Here is a 6,722-nt window from a genome sequence, read left to right on the forward strand (position 1 = left end):
TCTTTCAAAGTGTTGTCCCCTTGTTAGAGAGAAGAAATGTAAACAATTACAAGAAACTGGATCCTTTTTTGGGAAGATTTTTACAATTATTTATTTGAGAGAGAGAGCATGCGCACACTTACGAATGAGCAAGTTGGGGGGTGGGGAGGAGCAGACAGAGCAAGGCAAGCAGATTCCGCACTGGGCATGGAGCCTGACATGGGGCTCAATTCCATGATCCTTGAGTTCATGATCCTGAGATCACGACCTGAGCCAAAATCAAGAGTTGGATGCTTAACCAATTGAGCCATCCAGGCACCCCACTAAGAAACCTGATCTTAAGCAGAGTACTGTAGTTCCAAGTGCACTGTAAATAATAATACTAATATAATAATACAGGATTATTGTATTAGTATTACATTAGTATTATAATTAGTATTGTAATAGGCATTAGTATTACAATACAGGAAAAGATACCTTTCAAATGAATAGGGAGTATTCATGAATCTTATTTTACCCTCTTCCTCTGGCTTACAACAAATAATTGGATTTCAGGTTCCCACCATCATAACTCTGATTTTATAACCCACTCATGGGTTAGACGTGAGGAACAATACATATATACTATCGTGGTAGAAACAAGGAAGTTATGTCTTTATAGTAGTCAAGGCTTTCCAAGTGTTCTCAAAGTCAAGCTAAATGCAGACTTAATGTTATCACTTTTTTCTTCATCTGTCTTATGCTTTCAAGCTGTCCATATACTTAAAGGGTAGTTGGTATAGGACAGATAATAATGTCATGTAACTGATTAAGTTGGGGGATTAATCATGGCAAGATTAGGATCTTTTTACCATTCAGAACTGGTCCATTTCAGGCTCACTGGTTCCTGCTGTGTAGTCAGCCTTATCTGCACATATTTCAGAGTAAGTAACCATATCTGGGTTCACTAGCTGTTCTGAGACACTAACTTATGTCATCCACTCAGTCTATCATCATAATGACTGAGAATTGAAAAGCAAAGAGATTGACTCTTCATTTCACAAATTTAGTTACTGCGTGAGAGTATAAGGAATTGTGCCTACTTGCATTACACTAGCCACTTCATGAATAAAACAATACAAGATCAAGCACTTCAGTTCTTCCAGTCAAACATTCAGTTTATTAAGATTGTGGTTAGATTGCAAATATTTTATATTGCATCTATGTAGGGGAGTTGTCAATCCAGGATGTAGAAAGGAAAAGGACTGATTCTGGTTATTGTTTCAAAGGTTAGTTATCTCTACTGAGTTTGCAATTCGGAAAATCCTAAAACTTTTATTGTAATAATTTTTATTGATAAATTGTCAGAAATATATGTATACTTATTCTTTTATTTCAGCCTGGCCCTTGGAAAAAAATCTAAGTCTTCCATGACATATTCCAACATAAAAATATTAAGAGTTGGCCAATCAAGCCTTCATATTTATCTATGAGGCCTGATGAAAAAGAAATGGTCCATGCCATAAATTTTTCCATAATTTAAATGATCTGATAAGTTTTCTAGTCAGAGAATACTCAATTGTTATATCGCAAGAAACTGCAGTAGGTATAACAGGATGTTTGTGGGCTGGAAGAAGTTTGTCTCTTGTGAGTCTTGAGGGATTTGAATAAAATGTACAGAAGGGGAAAAGCATTTCAGAAAGGAGGGAAGAACAGGAGCAAAAGTGAAATAAAAATGGATGTGACATGAGAAATGATATGAACATGATGATAACTTTTGAATAATATGAGATTATGTTAGGAAGGGATGAGAGAATAATCTTGACTTTGGTATTACAGACAATCAGGGCTCTCTGATGAGAAGGGCTTATCAATGATCAGCGAAAATAGATGATGAAGGAGAAGAAGTACATGATCTTTTGATAATAATCACGGTGCTACCAGTATGGCCACTAACATTGAGGGACCATGTTTTCTATTCCAACCTGCAAAGATGACTCTAGCTATGCAACCTCACAAAGACTTTTAAAAAAAGCCCCTCCCCAACCCAAGAGGGGCTTCTGGGAGCTCATGATCACAAATTTCTTCTATGATTCTATATCTTACAGAGACTTGCAGAGAATGAGAAAGCCAGGATTCTTTTCTCAATTAAAAAATCCTATATCCAACTTGCACAAACTTAGTGTGGTGCAGGAGGAAAAAGTTTTACCAAGGAGACAGCTTTTACAAGTGGAGAGAGGAGCCATGTATTTAATTAGACTCTGCCATGCCGTATAACCCACATTTGACATGCAGTATCTCATTTAATCCACATAAACATTTTCAAACACTACCTCGAACTGTATCAGTCATGGCCAGTCAGAGAAATGCAAACCACCCTAGGTACTTCAACAGAGAGAACTTAATGTTAGGGGTAGATATACAGGTGTTGGTTAGCTAAATGAGAAAAAGAGGAAGCTGGACGTAATTTAGGAAGCAGTTACCATCCCCAAGGAAGAGGTAAAGAGTACCAGGATATAGAAGCCCAAGTGATGGTGGCTGAAGAGATGGGATTTGCACTTCCTGTTGGAGGCTGATACCTCTAAAGGACCATGAGCCTTGTTCTGTCAGTGCTGATATGAGCTGAAACCTGAGGCCAACCGTAACTGCCACGGGTTAGAGTAGTTGAGAACTGCAAAGAAGGGGTAAGAAGGAAGGTCTTTGCCCCCCTCCTTCCCTTTCTTTTGGGTGACCTAACAAGAAGCCAGCTAGCAACGAAGAAATGTGTTTGGCAGAGCCCCAGCTCCAGCCATTTAAAGCAGAGTACAGAGGGAGAACTGGAAGCCAAGCGACACAGCATATTAATCAGCACAAGCATTTTACTCAGAATCTACATGATGCTCAGAAAAAGTCAGCAGCACTCTTCGCATAGTACAGTCGATACATAGCACGGCCATAATTTGAACCCCACCAGAGCCACGCCTCCCATGCTTGCCTGTTGTGTGGGGGTGATGTCTCATCAAAATGCTTCCAGAGCTGGTCCCAGACTCCCATCAGAGCATCCAGCAGACTTGGGCTGTAGGAGGCACCAGCACTGGCCACACACCCTCATCCAGGCACCTTACAACACCTTGCTTGGTTAATTAGGTACCACTGGGGTCTGCAAAGCCTTTTGAGGTTGTACTTAGATGGAGAACAATTTAGCCTTGGCTCTGAGCCTGAAGCAGAGACAGAGATTTGCTCACCTCTTCTGGGATCCATCTCCCACATCTGGAGTGGGACTTATTCATGAAACACTTCACATTCCGCATAAAGTGGTCCTAAATACTACATATAAATATGATTTTTGAGAACGAAGTCTTACTTACTAGCTGCATCTGTAACACTAGAAGAATAGGCTGGCATATTTTTATTCTGTTTGTGTGAGTCCCTAAGCGCAGTTAAATGAGCACGCATTTCGCCAATGGTCTTAAAACATAAGAGCAGACAAGTTTTACCTGAGTTGCTTTTTTGTATGAAACACAACTTCAGACAACTTGAAACACCCTCACCGGAGAAATGTTAATGAGAGGCCTTGGCATCTAAGAATCATTCTTAAAATTTCGCACTCTCAAGGATTCTTTTCTTTCGAAGTGCTGTTCTCAAATACAAAATGGAAAATTCATAGTATCTGAAAGGTTAGATTACTTACTTTATCACCCTTATTATGGTAACTGTAAGAGAAATAGCAAGTGGTTTAATAATTGCCCATTTATAAATGTGAATGTTTAAAAGAAACACAGAGTTAGGATTTTAAGTCATAGGGAAAATTTTCACAAGCAATAACATCAGTCAAAATGTGTTTGCCTTCACAGTAGGTGGAAATGTGTGTGGTACAACATTTGAGACAAGAACGTGTATTCAAGCCACATACATTGGACATTTTCAGTCAAAAGAAAAAACAGCTATAAATCAGGTTGAATATTTACTGGTTTAATGTCACTAGAAGTAATTTCTCAGAAGTTATCCCAGTTGCTGCTCTACAGAATTCTTCTTAACTTTTTTTGTTGTTGTTGTTATCATTAGAGTCAATACCTTGATTTGTTCCAAGGAATAATATTTACTCCAGGAAAATGCTTCTTTTTGTCATTTTTCCTAAACCTCTAAGTACCAAAAGCTCTTTTAGAAGCTGTTTTCTTTTGGGATTCTCACTGAGCCACCTACTCATTGGAGGAAAACTACTTCAACACCAAAACCAAATCAAGTCAATTAAGCAACACTGTGGCTGAATGATTGGTCTCCCCGTCTGGGAGATTGTGGTTAGTCTAGTGGGCCGCTGACTTGCACAGAGGCCTGAATAAAGATACCTTTCTTTTCAATACATTGTTGATCAGACTGATCTTCTGGTCCAAGTGCCATACTTAAAATTCCATAAACTACTGAGATCCCTATGCAATTTTCTTTTTAATTACCCCGGGAGTACTATATGGATTTGTTAATTAGTTTTTGCAATGTACTTCAAGATTCCAACAGGAAACAGACTCTGGCTACCCAGTGCAGAAAGTAAGAGTGTTTGCATAAGAAGTTTATAAAATTGTTTCATTTCAAGTTGTTTTCTTTTTCTTTTTCTTTCTTTTTTGGCGTTAGCTATGGACAAGTTCCTGCTGCCCATCCAGGCATTTAAAAATGATCACTACTACTTTTATAATGTTACCCCACTATTTTGTATTTATTTTGTGTGGTTTGTACTTGGACCTCATGTAGTTTTATGGAAATAAGTTTAAAATTAATCTTCTTATTCCCGGTACACAGTCCAAACTGCCCAGAGGGCAACTGAATGATGTGATGAGTGGGAATGAAGAGCTTTTTATCTGGGTCATGAAAATTTGAGAAAACAGACACTGTTTTTAAAAAAAAAAAAAAAAAGACGAAAATAAATTAGAGGGCTGGAAGGATTTCATAGAAAAATATTCTATCTCAAAACAGGATTTGTGACCTCAATATATTATGTACCAACAGATAAGTTTGAGCCAATTTGCATTTTGTAGGGCTTCAATAGAAATTGGAGCCACAGGAGCATTTATTATACACATGCAAAGTAAAGGCTTGTATACATGTATGCTCTCACGTGCATACAAATAAACACATGCATGTGTGTATACACATACATACACACACACATCAATAATGTCCAGTTATCACTATAAAACAAGCATACCTCAGTTATTGGAGGAGTTGACATAGTTCTGGCCTCTTGAACTATCAACAGTTCAGTATACATAAGGCGTGCTGAGAAATGCTAAACACATACACACACATACACAAGCATGCACACACATATGTACACCTCTGGGGTTCATGGTTACCTTTTGATCAGAGGATGTACAAAATATCCAAGCCTTGAAAGAAACCCTGAAGTTTGAGAAACATTTGTAGTTTCTGACAACCTTCCAAGCTTCCTGGTGGGAACACTTTGTGTTCTTTTCCATCCTGCCAGAGGAGAGCAGTGGTTTATGGGCAAGCTCCTAGGCAATTAGAATTCCATAATTCAAATTAATAACCTCATAAAACACTGCAGATTATGTGCTTGGTTTTTTAACCTATAACTAAAGTACTATTCTGATAGCGATTTTAGAATTCCTTGGAATTCATCCCAGCCTTGCTAAAAATAATTTTTTTTTTAAGTTGAAGGCATTTGAAGTTAAAAAGATTTCATCTAATGAAGAGGGATTTTTTAAATTTACAGTTATATTTTCAGATTAGTAGGACATGGAAAATATTTGCTTTCACTGGTTTTGCTTTACTGGGAAGTAGATGTTAAGGACAAGTTTTTCTCACACGACCTTTTCCAAGTCAGAAAAGGCAACCGGCAGAAGGAGGCAGGAACGTAGCTTCATTTTATCATGTTCCTGTTATGCTTCATCACATTGTCTAGTGAAATGAATGAATAAATTAGGTTTTGGGTTTCATGTGCTAGATTATGTGTTTTATATATTTCGCTACTTTTAATTTAGTAGGGCAGTCCTTTCCATTAGAACATGGGTCTCATTAAAAGAAATGTTATTATGGAACCATGTGCATTAGGTTTAATTTTCACTCAATTTAAAAAGAGTACTTGGGAGAGTAGTGCATCGAAGCACAAGAAAATGATTAGTTGGGGTTCCTTTTAAAGAGAGGAGCCAAATGTGTGAGAAGTAGTTCCTCTGGGGCAAATAAAACAATCGAATCGTCAGAAATGGGGTTGCAGGCTTCGCATAAATGACCGTACTGCTCTATTTTCAGACCTCCTGCTTTTCTCTAATGACCATTCCTCTTCCTTCTTGAAGCAACCCATCAAAGAAGGGCTGGGGGGAGAGAGGGAGGAGAAGGGTCTGTGGCTCAATGAGGACAAGACTCCTAGAGCGATGCCTTTAAGGATTTCTTATATTCTCTCCCGGAGAGAAATGTCAAGTCTATTACCAAGACACGGAATCCCATTCCAGTTCGAGTCTTTCCCTAGCGCAAAGGTAGTTAAACTTTAGAGAGCATCAGAATCACCTGGGGGGCTGATAAAACACAGAGAGCTGATCCCATCCCTGCATTTCTGACAGAGTAGGTCTGAGAGTAGGGACTGATAAATTGCTCCCCCCCCCCTTTTTTTCCCAACAGTTTCCGGAGCAATGCTGAGGCTGCTGGTCCTGGGACCATACTTTGAGAACTGCTGATTTGAAATGTGCTTAGGAAGGACCAGATGGCTCTGAATAGATGAGAGGCATAGGCACACACGAAGACGAATAAATTAGGTTCTCCTCCTAGATGAGTTGGGG

Source organism: Meles meles, chromosome 11 (genome assembly GCF_922984935.1).
Source record: "Meles meles chromosome 11, mMelMel3.1 paternal haplotype, whole genome shotgun sequence".
NCBI classification, from domain to species: domain Eukaryota; kingdom Metazoa; phylum Chordata; class Mammalia; order Carnivora; family Mustelidae; genus Meles; species Meles meles.